This window comes from Passer domesticus, chromosome 1 (genome assembly GCF_036417665.1).
Source record: "Passer domesticus isolate bPasDom1 chromosome 1, bPasDom1.hap1, whole genome shotgun sequence".
NCBI lineage: Eukaryota > Metazoa > Chordata > Aves > Passeriformes > Passeridae > Passer > Passer domesticus.
The window spans coordinates 876,909-892,694 of record NC_087474.1 but is presented as its reverse complement, the minus strand read 5'-3'; the positions used below and the strand labels follow the sequence as shown (position 1 = coordinate 892,694).

Genomic DNA, 15,786 nt, shown 5'->3' with positions numbered 1-15,786 from the left:
ACCCATCTCCCCTTGTCCTATTACCATTTTCTCTCTCTGTCTTTTGTCTAAGCCCCTTTAGGTGCAGGCAGGACAGAGCTGCACGTTCTGGTTTGAGTGTCCATAACGCTGCTGACCATTCCATTGCTCCTTGGATCTGCACAGCAAGGGTTTGTCATGGGTGAAAGTGGAATAAACCTCAGGGTTCTGCTGTGCTGGAAGCATCCCCAGCCTTGCCAGGGAGCTGGGGGGGAGCAGCCCTGTCCTGCTGCTCTGGGTGTGATGTGTGTGCAGTAACAGGAGCATCCTTGTGTAGGACCTTTGAACAGCCTGTTACACCTTGGCTGAGAGACTTTGTGAAAGGCTTTGTAAAATCCAGCAAAAGTAATTTTTAAATTTTAATTAAAATTTTAATTAAATTTTTAAAAAGGCACTGAGAGATAATCCCTTACAAATGCCCTGTTTGTTCCACTTATGGGCTGGGGAGGCTTTGGGCTGGTTTGCTCTTGTGCAGTGTCAGGTGAGCAGGACTGGAGCTCCCAGGAAGCTGGGGTGATGTGAGTATAAAAAAAGTTCATTAAGAGCTGCTCACAGTCTGGTGTCTCTGGCTACCCTTGTGCTGCTGAGTTATGTGATGTTTGGTGATTTCTGCTAGTGCTGGGATGTTTCATTTCAGGAGATTTGCTCTTGCAGCCTTTGACCCCGGGCAGAAATCCTGTCCCACACACTGGTGGGTGTTGTTCCAGAGCTGCCATGGACCAGAACCATTCTCAGCTCTGTTTGCATGTAACAGGCCTGGTGTAAAGAGCAGGATTTTATCTGTGAGGATGTTCCTGGTCACTGTAACTCAGCTGTGGCACCGAGGAGCTCCTCCCCATTCCTTCCTGCTGCAGGAAGGCATCTCAGGAAGGCTTAGAGCCTCTCATTAGTGGACAAATGACATTTGGGTAATGAAAGCTGCTTCTTCTCCTTGTTGCCATCAAAGAGCTCATTAATGCTCTCCAGCCAAGGAAGGATGGGCACTGGAGGAGCTCCAGCCTTGAAGGATGATTTCATAGTTCAGGACTTGACTTTGTTCTTGCTGCTCCTTGTATAATGCATAATGTGTGTGCAGCTGAGTCTTTATGGGTCTCAGATCATTAAGGATGCTATTTGTGGCCTGTAGTATCCCAGAAGATGCAGGTTGGGTATCACTGGCAGAGGGTGGGTGTGGGGACGTGCTTTGACAAATAAAGCAGATGACAGGAGTCACAGTGGATCTGTATTGATCAGACACAACAGTAGGAAGAATTGCTGAATTCTTAATCCCTCTATTTTTAGATGTAGTTCGTCTGGGCTGAAGGCTTTCTGTTCCCTGAATTGTTCCAAAAATAAATATTTCAGAAGAGGATTAAACTTGAATGTGAGAGTCAGTGTTTTTTATGCATCAATGTTCATGGAAGGAGCTGGTCAGAAATCACTATTCTCCTTAAATTTGCATGCTCTGAATCCAAATTAAAGCTGCTTTCACCAAAACTACTCATCCACACGAGAGGCTCGAGGTGCTGGTGAGAATGCAACTGTGAGAGCTAATTTTAGCTAATTCAGTCCTGTGAGCAGCAGAGTCCTTCAGCTGTGAAAAGAGACACTTCGCTCTTGCTTAAATCACTTTCTTTTTTTATTGAGCTTCTGTTGAGCACCGACAGGCTTTGCTGATTCTCACCAAGGGCAATTTCTGCCTTGGCTTTTGGTGCTGGCTTTCTTTTTGGTGAGAATCTGGATGTTAAAGGGTTTTTTTTGTTTTGTTTTGACACTTCAGAAAGATCTTTGAATCCTTCTACGCATCGCTTGTGTCAAAGTCCTTCATCTCAGCCTTCTCTGGGTGTTTGCAACCTCCTGTCACATAGAGTTTAGGTGTCTCTCCCACGTTCCTGTCTCAGGCACTCACAAACCAGAGGGCTCTGGCTTCTGGAACTTTCCTTCCCAGGTGAGTGCAGCCCTTGCTGCAGTGCCCAGCCCTCCAGAGCCCTTTGGGAAGGTCCTTGGCTGGTCCTTGACACTGGCACTGTGGCACCCCATGAGTCACTCCTCAACTTCCCAGAGTCATTGCACGTTGTTTCTTCTTTTCAAATTGCTCCTGACATCCCCAAATCCGTGGTGCTATAAAAACAGCCCAGCTTGTGCAGCTGCTTATTTCCTGTCTGACTGTATGAACCTCACTGGGCTTTAACTTTGTCAGCCCGAATCGCTGCCCAGGACTCTCATTTTAAAGTCTGTCCCCTCTAATAAGGATGAAATGTGGATGCTGCCAAAGAGTATCTGCTGGCTTTGCAGTGGAAGGCCTTCATCCTCCCGTGTTCTACCTGGGACTGGGGAGGATCATCTCCCCCTCCAAGCAGTAGGACTTGCGTGACTGCCGTGGAGCTCTGACTTGCTGCTCATGAATATTTCCCTAGAAAATGCTTCACTCTTCAAGTGCAGTGGAAATACATCCTGTGTTTTGAAGACTCTTTAAATTATTAGTCTAACACAACTTCTCTTGGGAGAAGCTCCACTCAAAAGCCTGGAATTGAATGTAAAAACAGTCTCTTTCAGATCCCAGAATCATTTGGGTTGGAAAAGATCTCCAGTGCCACAGAGTTCAAGCTGTGCCCAATCCCCTCCTTGTCCCCAGCCCAGAGCCCTGAGTGCCACCTGCAGATGTTCCTGGGACACCTCCAGGGATGGGCACTCACAGCCTCCCTGGGCAGTTCCAATCCCTGAGCACCCTTTCCATGGGGAAATTCCTGCTGTGCCCACCCTGAGCTGCCCTGGCCCAGCCTGGGGCTGTTCCCTCTCCTCCTGTCCCTGTTCCCTGGGATAAGATCCCAAATCCCCCCTGGCTGTCCCCTCCTGTCAGGAGCTGTGCAGAGCCACAAGGTCCCCCCTGAGCCCCCTTTTCTCCAGGCTGAGCCCCTTCCCAGCTCCCTTATCCATTTCTCCTAGGATTTACTGTCTGCTTTATCCAGGTGCCTCGTGCCACTGTGGAACACGAGTTTGATGCTGAACAAAAATTCACTGAGGTATCTGGCAGTGATGCCCATGAAAGAAAAAAGTCCACATATATATTGTGAATAAACTCTTGGTTTAGGATCTTGGTGAGTTCAGGAACAGACAAGGAGACAATGTAGGGGGTTGTGGCCATAAAGGCAATTTTCCTTCTCAGGGAAGGTGTCCCTGCCCATGGCAGGGATTCCAATGAGGTCTTTAAGGTCCCTTCCACCCCAAACCATGCTGTGGTTCTGTGATTCCTTGTCAGGTTGTTGTCGTTATTGCTGGGAAGAGCCAGGGATGGAAATCTGAGCTGCCCAACCTGGATTTCATGGCCACTGTGTATATTTAGCTCAGGGTTCACCAGCCTCTGCCTTTGGGCACCCGACACCCTGGGACTGCTTTGCATGTGGAATGTTGGAGCTGGGATGGGCAACGCCCCTCTTGGCTCCTCTATCAAGTGATCTTCATGGCCTGTGTGTGTTGGAGACAGGAGCTATTTAAAGGGAGCTGTTTATCCAGAGCTTTGGAAAGCAGGCCTGAAGGGTCAGAGAACAGGAAACTCCAAGGTTGAGGGGCTTTCTCCTGCAAGGCACAGAAACACTCCTGAATCTGGGCTGGGAAAACAGAAAGTGCTGCTTGTTTAGGGAATTTGAGGGAGCTGATAAGGGGTTCTGAGATGGGGAATGGCACATTCTTTCTTTGTTCCAACCTCAGTGGCACTGGAGTGCATTCCACCTGGCTGGGATCAGTGATAATCCCGGGCACTGCTCTGCTCCCTGTCTGGCATCCTGAGCAGGGGCTGAGGCCATCACTGTGCACACAGAAAGCTCTGGATTGCTGGAACTGGAGACTCTCCAGTGGTGATCCTTCTGTGAGGTGCATGGGGACAGTTGCTGGTTCATCCTTTTTGGTGACTGACCAAGATGGGCTCGGTGCTTTTCCCCAGGACCAGGCAGAGCTGGGAGTTCATCTCCAAAGGACTCTCACTGCAAACTGCTAGAGATGAGTGGGTGCTACTGAAAGTAGTAAGAACCATCAAAATTCCAAAAACCTGAAGGGCATTGTTAATGTTTGCCCTGGAATGTGGGTATTATTTTGGAACTCCCTGGAATAACCAGTGTTAGAGATGGGGTGTGCTTGCTGAGCTCCTGGGTGGGAACCTGGGGTAGTCAGTGTGCTAATGGGATGCAGGGATGCAGTTCTTCTGGGAGGGGATTCTCTGAAGTTGGAGTGCTCTGCACTAACAGGATGGGGAGCAGAGGAGCTGAGGAACAAGAACTACTGGTGCAGGATGTGGAACTGGATCTTACAGGGACTGCAAACAGGAGCAGTCTGCAGGCCAGGCAGTGCCTGTTCCCTGACAGTGCAGGCAGGGCCCTCTGGGGAGTGGCATTCATGAGATCCCTGCTTCCCTTGGTGCTGCTTTTCCATGGCAGCTCTGGGGAAACGGTGCTGGGGAGGGAGGAAGGAACTTGGGAGCTTGGGTCACCATGCAGGGGCATTAAAACAGTTAAACTCCTTAAAACAGTTCTCAGAGGTATTTCTCCAAACTAGAGAGCAGTCCTGCATAACTATGGGCCACAGGAGCTGGGATTTGCTGGATATATGGGTTTTCTCCTCTTCAACAAGGCTTCTGGAACAGTCAGTCTTCCTCAATTTATTATGTGAGGGGATGGGGTGATACCTCTCAGATTATTTTAAGACCCAACACATAAGAAATCTTTGCAGCCACACCTTCAATTTCAGCAAATCTGTTGGTTTTTAGGTGTTTAACACTTCTGCTTGTCAGTGAGAACACCCCCTAACTTAAAGAGCATCATTTTTACAGTGGGGGCAGTTAAGACTCCCACAGTACAGGAATTCTGCCCTTCAGGGGTTATTTAGATAGCAACCAGAGGTGCAGCTTTACCACAGAAAAAGTTGGTTTGCCCAGACCAAGAAGCTGTGGTGGATTTTATCTCACAGTTACCAGGCTGACCCAGCACTGCCCCACTTGAACTGGAGCAGCACTAAAAAAGGAGCTCCTGCTTCTCATTTTCTTCAATTCTGCCTGAAAAGAGAGGTCTCTGGGTTGGTTTTCTTAACAAATAAGGTAAAGTTTTGGTGGTTTCAGTGCAAAGAGATTGGAATCTCAGTGTGTGAGAGTGGATCACAGCAAGAGCTGTGGGCTGGAGGCCAGGGGAGCAGCCAGTGGGGCTGTGATGCCCTGGGAGGGGCTGGGGCTGTTCTCTGTGGAAGCAGCTGCAGAGAGGGACCCTGATGTCCCAGTTTGTCCCAGCGTGGCTCACCTGCCAGTAAGGATGTGGGGAAAGGAGGTGTGCTGTTGGTTTGTGGTGTGTGTCAGCAGTGTCCTCTGGGGCAGGCACAGAGCACCTGGTGCTGAATCCTGCACCAGAGACTCCTGCCCTTAATTAATGTGGCAACTCCCCTTCCCAGCCCTTCTGAAGGGAGCAGGACTCTTCTGGAAGGCTTTTCTCACTCCTGAGGGCTTCACTGAAGCATTTAAAATGACACTTTTCACTGGGCTGTTTCCTCATTTAGCTAAAAGCTCTGGCATTTCATTTCCCTGGAACACAAAATGTCCATCTGTGGGGAGAGGAACATGGACTGGTGTTTCTGTGGCTGCTGGGCAGGTACTGAGATGATCTTTTCCTGGGAGATTGGCTGGATGACCTGCAGTGGTGGGGAGCAAGTTGGACATTTATTTCTCCATGTGGATTGAAATACTTTAACTCTGTGGCTCAGATTATATTCTCTTCTGCAAGGGGGCTAGAAGGAGTAATTACTGGGATAGAATATTTTTTTTTTACAGCTGTGTCTGCTTCACAATTAAGAAATACTATCAACAGAATGTAAAATATTGAAATAGAAAAATTTGGAACAGGACGGCCAGGTGAGGAGATGGCTCCTGGTAAATCTGGTGGAGCAGCTGCCCTGGAATCATGGCAAAAGTAGGAAAAGAGCTGGAGCTGATCAGGGGGCTCTTGACTGGGATGTGGCTGTCACAGGTGGCTGGGCAGGTGTGACAGGGACTGGCAGGGCCCTGTGAGCTCTTAAGCCATTCATTGAGCACCTGAAATGCTGCTTAGGGCAGGGATGTCCTGATCAGCCTGCATTAATTCAGCTTTAATGCTGTGTTTGGAGAAACCTATTAAGGTGTGCAACGAGGGAGAAGTGGCTCACAGTTTTCATGGAATATCCTGAAGTGCTGAGCAAGTGTGGATGGGAAATAGCAATCAGAGGGTGGCTGGAATGTGGGGGGACCTCTGGGTGTCCCCAGGCCACCCCCCTGGCAGGGCAGGGTCCCTGGGCTGTGTCCAGGGGGTCTGGGATGTCTCCAGAGAGGAGACTCCAGCCCCCCTGGCAGCTGTTCCAGGCTCTGCCCCTCCATGGACAGAGGCTGCTCCTGCTCTGAGCTGGAGCTCTTGTGGTTTGCTTTGTGGCCACTGCTCCTTGTCCTGTCACTGAGCAGAGTCTGGCTCCCTTCTCCTGGCACACAGGTTGAGGATTTGTGTGGATGGATGGGATCCCTGGGAGCAGGCCCAGCTCCTGCAGTCCCTGCTCATCAGGGATGCCCCAGAGCCCTGAACATCTCTGTGGGCCCTGCTGGACCCTCTGCAGCAGCTCCTTGGCCTGAGGAGCCCAGAGCTGGACGTGACACCCCAGCTGTGCCTGAGCAGGGCTGAGTAGAGGGGCAGGATCCCCTCCCTCACTCCTGACCCCAGCACCAGGAGATCTTACTCCTGCTGAGGAGGGAACACCAGGAAAAGCTGCCTGGATCACTGTGGGGGATTGCAGCAAAACCTCCCAGGTCTCAGTTCAGGGTAACAGCGCTCATGTCCCAGCATCCCTGACTGCTGCCATCCAGGCTCTGTGCTCACACAGTTCCTTCTGCTTTGTCTTGCAGATAAGCAGCTCCTGAGGACTGAAGTACCTGCCCAGGGAACACCTGCTCCTGAGGTAGGAACTGATTTTCTACTGCCCCAGCAGGAGATGTTTCATTCAGAAGCACATTTCATTTGGTGCAGCTGTGCTGGGAACTGCAGCCACCACCCAGAGATCTGAGATGAGAGTTCTGCCACTGGGAACCTGTGTGGAGCAGGCATGGCTGGAATGCACTCACCTTCCCATTCTGTTCTGATAAACCTTCTAATTACTGCTCTTTTACATCCTGCCAGTTAAAATCCTTCCAGACAGAGTCATAGAAAGGTTTGAGTTGGGTTAAACCCATCCAGTGCCACCCCTGCCATGGCAGAGACACCTCCCACTGTCCCAGGCTGCTCCAAGCCCTGTCCAGCCTGGCCTTGGGCACTGCCAGGGATCCAGGGGCAGCCACAGCTTCTCTGGGAATTCCATCCCAGCCAGGAATTCCCAATTCCCAATCTCCCATCCATCCCTGCCCTGTGGCAGTGGGAGCCATTCCCTGTGTCCTGTCCCTCCATCCTTGTCCCCAGTCCCTCTCCAGCTCTCCTGGAGCCCCTTCAGGCCCTGCCAGGGGCTCTGAGCTCTCCCTGGAGCTTCTCCTCTCCAGGGGAGCATTCCCAGCTCTCCAGCCTGGCTCCAGAGCAGAGGGGCTCCAGCCTTTCAGGTATTTGTTGAAGTTTCAGACATTGCTGGGGTTCTGTTTGGGATAACAGGGCTGGTGTGGAACTCCAGGTTTATCTTTTCTGGCCACTTGGACTTTCCTTCCTTGCCTTTTCTGCTTCAAAGGGCTCACATCTTGTTTAACTTGGTCATTCAAATCTTCTTTTTATCAGAGTAAGAGGACTACAAAAGATTAAAATGGGTAAACTAGGCTAAGAAAAACAAGTCTGATTTGATTTGTTAGGAATTGGGAGCAGCAGATCATGCAGGTTTTTTATCTTAGCTGTCCTTTGGGGAAGGCACAGCAAAGCTGCAGTTCTGGAATGTGCCATCAGCTCTGCAGTGGGGATGTTTGAGGTGCAGGAGCTCACCTGATGTGCTTTGGGGGAGGAATTACAATTTTTTCCAGATTTTTGTGTGCACTCAGAGACCCAGGTGTCTTCTGCAGAGCAGTTTGGGATTGTTCTCAAATGCTGGTTCTGTCTTGAAGTCCTGAGAGGAATATCTGCTGTTTTCTTCCCTGTTTGACCCATCCATCTGCCTTTTCCTGTAAAAATGCCTGAGCTGAAGGTGGCAGAGCTGGTTCCACCCAGTGACCCTTGGCTGGCAGGAGTGCAGAGGGGTCACCTGGACAGAGCTCTGACACCTTGATTTACCATCACCAGCTCTACCCACTGCCATCTGTAACTGCCTGCAGGTCACAGGAGCCTCACAAGTCTCCTAAAACTCAGTTATGGAATAAAATTATTCCTCAGGTGCCTTTTTTTTTTCAGTATCCTTAAATGTCAGATGCAGAGATAACACTGTAGGTGCAGAGTTCTTTCTTTTCAGTGGGGCTGATGCTCCTGTTCATGGTGGGACTGGAAGAGGCTCCTGTGTCCCTGTTCCTGAGGGGGCTGGAAGGTGCTCCCATTCCTGAGGGGGCTGGAAGGTGCTCCCAGTTCCTGAGGGGGCTGGAAGGTGCTCCCAGTTCCTGAGGGGGCTGGAAGGTGCTCCCAGTTCCTGAGGGGGCTGGAAGGTGCTCCCATTCCTGAGGGGGCTGGAAGGTGCTCCCATTCCTGAGGGGGCTGGAAGGTGCTCCCAGTTCCTGAGGGGGCTGGAAGGTGCTCCCATTCCTGAGGGGGCTGGAAGGTGCTCCCAGTGCTGCAGGGGCTGTGCCCAGGCTCCCTGGGGCATTCCCAGCTCCTGCTGCTGCTCCCAGGGCTGTGGCCACCAGCCAAACCATCTTAAGCTGTTGTCTCAAAGCCACTTGAAGAGAAGCCAGGGAAGATGGCTTATCCCCCCTGGGTGGGGCTGTGCCCAGAGCTTGTCCCCACGTGCTTGTCCCCGTGGCCTGGGTGGACCTGCAGGGGTCACAGGGTGTCACCACCTGACAGGGAAGGTGACAGAGGAAAGGGAGAGCTTGGTGTTTTCCTCCCCACACCTGCCAGTCTTGAGTGGGTTTTTTTCTCCTCTTTTCTACCTCTCTTGGCCTGGCCCAGTGTGGTCTGAAGGTCTGCCAGGCTGCTGGGATGTCTGGGCTGGGTTTGGACTTCATGGAATGTCTCCAGTTGGAAGAGACCCTTAGGGATCATCGAGTCCAACTGCCTGTTCCTCATGGGAACACCTAAAACTGGATGCCATGCCTGAGAGTGCTCTCCAGGCACCCCTGAGCTCTGGCAGGTCGTGTTGTACCTCCCAGCTCGTGTTTGCCATCAGGATTTCCCCCCTTGCATTTCTCCATTGTGCAAAGAGGGAGTTGTGGCAGGATTGCCTCCTGCAGTCCCAGGCATCCCTGGCTCCACAGCTCCAGGCTTCCAGGAGGTGCAGAGCCAGCAGGTGTTTCCCACACTGAGCAGCTGAAGTGCTTCCTGCAGGGATTCATTTGGAATGTTTCACCCAGGCTCATTGACTGTGAGGATGAGGAGCAGCAGCTTCCTCCCCCACGTCCTCGGGAAGCTGGGAGAGCAGGCACGAGGGAGGAGCCCTGCTGGGAGCTGGGCTGCTCCTGCCTGGATTCACCTGCCTGACGATATCTTGGGTTCTTTACAAACCTCAGACTGTCCCTCAGGAATCCCCCAGTTCTTCCTGCTCACTCCTCTGGGAGCTCTTCCAGCCAAGCCCAGGGGAATGTTTGGTCATGATGGTGGCACCTGGATCTTCTCTTGGTTCTTGTGGTGGTTCCACTTGTCCAGGTGGGGAGAAAACACTTCTGAAAATGTTATCTGCTGGATAAATTGATATTTTGTTGTGTAATAGCTCTAACTGGGAAGAAGCACCCAGAAACCCACATCTTTAGGGTCAGTTTTATGGGATGTGAGGCCCTGGCACAGGTGCCCAGAGCAGCTGTGGCTGCCCCTGGATCCCTGGCAGTGCCCAAGGCCAGGTTGGACAGGGCTTGGATCACCCTGGGACAGTGGGAGGTGTCCCTGCCATGGCAGGGGTGGCACTGGATGGGTTTTAGGGTCCCTCCAACCCAACCCATTCAGGGATTTGAGGATTCTGAGTCACTTTACCACTTAAGGTTTTATTTTCCTAAAGTGATGTGAACTAAAATCAAAAGGGTTTTATTTTCAGTTCTACACTGAATAGTTATTTATTTATTCCCTTCTTTTTCCCCTTTTGGAAGGGAGTTGCTGTGTCCAAGGGCACCTCAGTGTGGCCCTGGATCCTGCAGCCACCCCTGGGATAAGAAAGTGAATCATTCTCTAAGGAAACCACCACACCATGCCTGATAACGCTGCAGGGACACCTGCAATGGCTTTATTGCTCTTTCTTTCATGAAATCTCAGCTTTTGTTTTCTAACCAAAGCCTTGTTTTCCAGGCACCCTTGAATGTGTTTGTTATCAGGAGCACGGAAATGTAAATACAATGGTGGTTGGGCTGCAGCAGCTCCTCCCTTCCTCCCCCTGCCTTCCTGCATGCTCTTGGGAAGGGGGGAGCTGTTCTTCTGCATTAATTCATTCAGAAAGGACTGTTCTTGCCCCTGCTGCCACCTCATCAGATTTCAGGGAGAGACAATTCTCTCCTTGAGACCCAGAACTCACACAAGGCCTCGTGCTGTGGCTCCTCTTGGCATTTCCCCAAGCTCCTGCCTACCAGCACATCCCATTTTTTAACTAGATAAGCCACACAGGCACTGTTCTGCTTGAACTAAGACTGCATTCTTCTCCTTGCAACATTTGAGCTCATTTCCTAGAAGAAAAACTGAAAAAACTGGAGCCTTCACCAGCCTGAGTCTCACAGCCTGAACTTTGCAGCAGTTTTGAGAGTTTTGCCCAAGTGAGGCTGTGCTGGATGTGCTTGGTCACTGGGAGCTAATGTTGGTTGATCTCTCAGTCAGCAGGAATTTTGTCATTAAAAGCAGGTCAGGACAGCAGAAAGGCTCCAGTGTAGAATTTGTTCTTTGGCCTCACCCGGGAGGAATTGGGCTCAGCTGTTGGATGTGAGCAGTCACTTGGCCTCACTCTGTGCCTGTCATCTGCTTTTTTTACTGGCTCTGTCATGAACTTTGTGTGGCAGGAACAACTTTCTGGGCACTTATTTCTCCTCAGTTAGCAGGCCCTTCTTGCCTGAGGTGCCACAGCAGATGTGTGATGTGTCTGTGCCACGCTGGGGCTGGCCCTGGTCACTGCCCAGGAGCCCAGTGCTGCTCCTCTGGCCCTGGGCCAGCTGTGGGGCTGAAGCAGCTCAAGAAAAATCCCTGGGATCCTCTCTAAGAATAAACATCACGTGAGAGCAGGAGTGTCCCCCTGCCTGGGCAGAATTAGGTGTCCTGCTGGGAGGCAATAGCAGCAGCTTAAGGGCTGGGCTGGCATCCCCTGGCTGCAGGGATGGGCTGCAGGGCCCAGGAGGGGCTGCCCTGCACCTGCAGCTTCCCCTGCTCCTGAGCATGAGAGGTGCTCCCAGAGCTGCTGGGTTCATCAATCAGCAGTCCCCGAGTCCCTTTTGAAGGAGGTGGGGATGTGCCTGCTGAGCTGAGCTCCCTCTGGGTGGAATGCTGCTGGATGTGCCACTGAGCACGTTCTCAGGCACTTCCCTGGAGCTGTGGCTCTGTCCCTGCCCCGGGCAGCACAGGAGCTGCAGGGCTGCTGCTGCTGCTGCCTCGTGGCTCCTGGTCTGGCGAGCTGAGCTAATTCATGTTCCCAGGAATTCCCTGGTGGAGAAGGTCCCTCTCTGCACTAATGCTGGAGCTGTGAATGTCCCTCAGAGCACCCCAGGATGTCCCCTGGGGAGTTTGGGGTGACTCTCTGCACCCTTCCCTGCCTCACACCCCATTCTGAAGCTCAGTTGTCCTTCTCCCTGTCCTTGGGAGCTGCAGCACCACCACCAGGAGTGTCCCTCTCCCTGGGATCACAAATTTTGCTTCCCAAACTTCCAAAAAATCCTTCCCTGAGCTGTTGTAGGCAAAGGTTCAGCTCTGCTTGCAGAGGGGCCCAGCTGTGATCAGGGTTTTTAAAGGTAAAGGCTTTGGGCCCCCTGGGAGCCTCCCCAGTTGGGGGAGACTTTCTAGTCTTAGTTTTGTGCTAGGAAAAGAAGATGTGTGGGATGTTTTTCTGTTTTTGGTCTTTTAGTTTATTATTTTCTTATTAAAAACTGGATTTAGTGCTTAGGGAAACTACCACTAAAGTGGGTGAGGAATGTACAGTCTTAAGGTTCTTTCTAATCACTTTGTTCAATTAACTTCAGAAATGTACTTTATTTTCATTTTTCTACCAATACTCATCCTCTGTTCATCCATGTAACTAAAAATTGTTTTAAATCTTTAATCACTTTGTACTACCAACACTACAGAAAATAGAAGAAGGAGAAGCACCTCAGGCCATGACTTTGTCCTCCACCTTAACTCCATACTAAAATATACTAAAACACCCTAAAATTCTCACCTCAGTGATACACTACACTCATCTCTATTATCTATCTCACACTTCTGTAATTTCTAGTTTATCTAGAAATCCTAGAAGCCTTCTCCATAAGTGAGAGTCAAAGTGTTTTTCTGGGCTCACGGTGCCCCAGAGCAATCAGAGGAATTATCCCTCTTCCCCTCAGTTCCCACCTTGGTTTAAAAGGATTTCAGAGTTTTGCCTTTCTCACCTGTGTGTGGGCACAAATATCCCTGCTTAGAACTAATTCCCATTAAGGTGGAATGTGGTTAATCTGCATGACATCAGTTGTGGAGCTGCCCCAAGATGAGCACAAAGCATGGAATTGCCAAAGGTGGTGCAAAAAGCCTTTTCTGAGCATGTTCTAGTGGCACACCCGTGTGCAAACATCCCAGACAGGATACCCTGTCCTCAGCAGGGTCAGGGAGAGAGAGAGCCCAGAGCTGGGCTTAGCAGAGTCAGGATAACCCAGAGCTGGGCTTAACAGAGTCAGGAGCAGGGATATCCCAGAGCTGGGTTTAACAGAGCCAGGAACAGAGTCAGGAGCAGGGATATCCCAGAGCTGGGCTTAACAGAGTCAAGAACAGGGATATCCCAGAGCTGGGCTTAGCAGAGTCAGGAACAGAGTCAGGAGCAGGGATATCCCAGAGCTGGGCTTAACAGAGTCAGGAACAGAGTCAGGAACAGGGATATCCCAGAGCTGGGCTTTACAGAGTCAGGAACAGAGTCAGGAACAGGGATGTCCCAGAGCTGGGCTTAACAGAGCCAGGAACAGGGATATCCCAGAGCTGGGCTTTACAGAGTCAGGAACAGAGTCAGGAACAGGGATGTCCCAGAGCTGGGCTTAACAGAGTCAGGAACAGGGATATCCCAGGGCTGGGCTTAACAGAGTCAGGAGCAGGGATATGCCAGAGCTGGGCTTAACAAAGTCAGGAGCAGGGATATGCCAGAGCTGGGCTTAACAGAGTCAGGAGCAGGGATATGCCAGAGCTGGGCTTAACAGAGTCAGGAACAGGGATATCCCAGAGCTGGGCTTAACAGAGTCAGGAACAGGCTCCAGAGCTTGGAGCCTTCCTGGTATACTCTGCTCCTACCCAAAATGTGCTTAGGGATTTTAATTCTCCATGAATTTCTGAGCACCTGAGTGGCCTCCACAGAAAATGAGGAAATTTGGTTCCTGGCCTGAAAATCCCCCTGGATGGAGTGGGGAGGTGCTTGTGCATGGTCCCTGGGCATGTCCTCATGGAGCAGGAGCAGGTCCCTGGGAATGTCCCCATGGAGCAGGAGCAGGTCCCTGGGCATGTCCCCATGGAGCAGGAGCAGGTCCCCAGCATGGTCACAGAGCCAGGCACCAGCAGAGCATCTGCTCTGCCCTGTCAGAGCCTGCAGACAGCTTTGTTGTGGTTTCCAAAGGGCAGCCCCTGCCCCCTGCAGCAGCCCAGCGTGTCTGTTCCATTTCCAGGTTCCAGTTCCATTCCCAGCTTCTCTGGGGGCATTTCTGGGAGTTGGCAAAGCCACACTCCTCAGAGGCAGCTCATGAGCCCCTGCAGTCCCTCACTTCCTCTAGCCAAGGTCTTGCAGAATTTGCAAATAGCTAAAACTCATTTCTTGGTATGGCAATGCTTTGGTTCATTCTTCCAAAGCTTTTTTTACCTTCCAGTAGTGTTTGACAGCTTTAAAATATTGTTTTCTCCTGACAAATCCCCTTGAAAAAGCATTGCCACTCCTCTGGAACACCAAGCTGGTGCTGAGTTGCCATGAATGAAAAAATCAATTTTGCACTCAACTTTCTCATGTGGAAGCTTCCAGCCCTGTGTCCTGATGGGCAGGTTCTGGTGCTCTGTAATTAAGCTGTCAGGAGAAGGGCTTATTTTAATTAAAAGTGAAGCAGCTGCTCTGGTACAGTCACTGACACAACTGGAACTGTTCTGTGCAGGGAAAGGAGTGGAGCCTGTGTGGGGTGGAGTGGCTGGAAGCAGAGATGGTGTCCAGCCTGTGCCTGATCCCCAGCTCAATTCAGAATTCATCTTCCCTGGCCTTGCTTTCCCTCCCACGCTCTCAGATGTGTATATACACATATTTATATATTATTATATATACACAAGGCAAAACTGGCAGTTGATGGGCCTGCACAGTGGTGCTGAAACTGTAATTAGGTCAGTCTAAACCTCTAAATTTTTTTCTCACAGCACGACTTGAACTCATTCTCATCTCTGGGTTTGTCCCTCCAGTGTTGGTGCTGTTCAGTTTTCATCCCATCTTAGAAACGAACACCCAAATTCTCACCTGAGAACAAAATCCATTATTGTGGGAGACATACATGAGACAAACGTGGAATAGGATGAATTCAGAGGAGCTGCCACAGGGGCTGAGGTGAATTTTTGTGGTGGAACTTCTCCTTTTTGTGCACCCAGCTGTGGCAGCGAGGTGAAGCAGGTGAAGCAGGGGGAAGGAGGAGGAGGTGAAGGTGAGAACTGCTGGGTGATGCCATCCTTGCCTCTCTGCCAGGGGAAGGATCCTGTGGGCACAGCCAGGCTGCCCTTGTGCCAGGGGTTTGCCCGGGGTGGGAGGTGGGATCCAGCTCCTCCCTGGCTATTAAAGGAAAGCAGCTGACAGGAGCAGCTGCTGGGGCTGGGGCTCAGCCCAGCATCCTCCAGAGAAAGTGCTTTGCAAACAGCCTTTCCTCCCCTGCCCCCACTTCTCCTTGCCTGTGCCAGGAGAAGGCAGGAGCCTCTTCCCCCATGATGGATGAAACTCTCCTTTTTTGGTGCTGCCTGTCCTGGCAAGCAGCACACGAAATCCCCTCTGCTGCGAGGCCCTGAAACCTGCAGGGCTCTGGGGGCTGCCTTTTTACAGCTGCTCACTTGGGAGCTAAAGCTTCCAGGTCTGGCCAGAAGGTGGGCAGGCTCTCTTAGATAAATATTTGATTTTTGGAGTCCTTTTTAGGGCTCTTACTTCAGTGCTGGTAGGCCTGTGCAGTGCTCGACACTTGAAAGTCCCTCACAGTTATTATCTATGAACTCATCTTCCATGTGGCTTTTTTGAAGGCCAGCCAAGAGCATTAATCCCCACCTTCTAGAGTCCCTAATCCCTGCTGGGGCTTAGAGGAAAGTTATTCTTGTCCTCCCAGTGAAGCTGCTCTGGCAGAGCATCTCTCTGTGTAACTTAAGGCAAGTTTATTAATGTGACTTTTTATCAGCTTGGAAAGGGTGCAGCTCAGGATGGAGCAATCCAGCTTGGACAGTCTTACCCCATCCTGCTGAGTGCTTGATGGCACTGAGATTGCCCAGAGGGAGGGAATCTGCAGGAGGGTGGTGTGCTCTTATCTCAGCCATAATTACCCATAAT

At 51.1% G+C, this 15,786-nt stretch overlaps 1 protein-coding gene across 6 annotated transcripts in view; it reads left to right on the top strand.

Annotated features, from left to right (window-relative positions):
* The window catches only part of MAP4 (microtubule associated protein 4), a 148,400-nt gene that overhangs the window by 20,769 nt on the left and 111,845 nt on the right, over window positions 1-15,786 (top strand). For all 6 annotated transcript variants that reach the window (XM_064410579.1, XM_064410414.1, XM_064410645.1 and 3 more), the window contains exon 2: window positions 6,899-6,951. The gene's annotated coding sequence lies outside the window, so the exon portion shown is untranslated. The remainder of the gene's footprint in view (window positions 1-6,898; window positions 6,952-15,786) is intronic.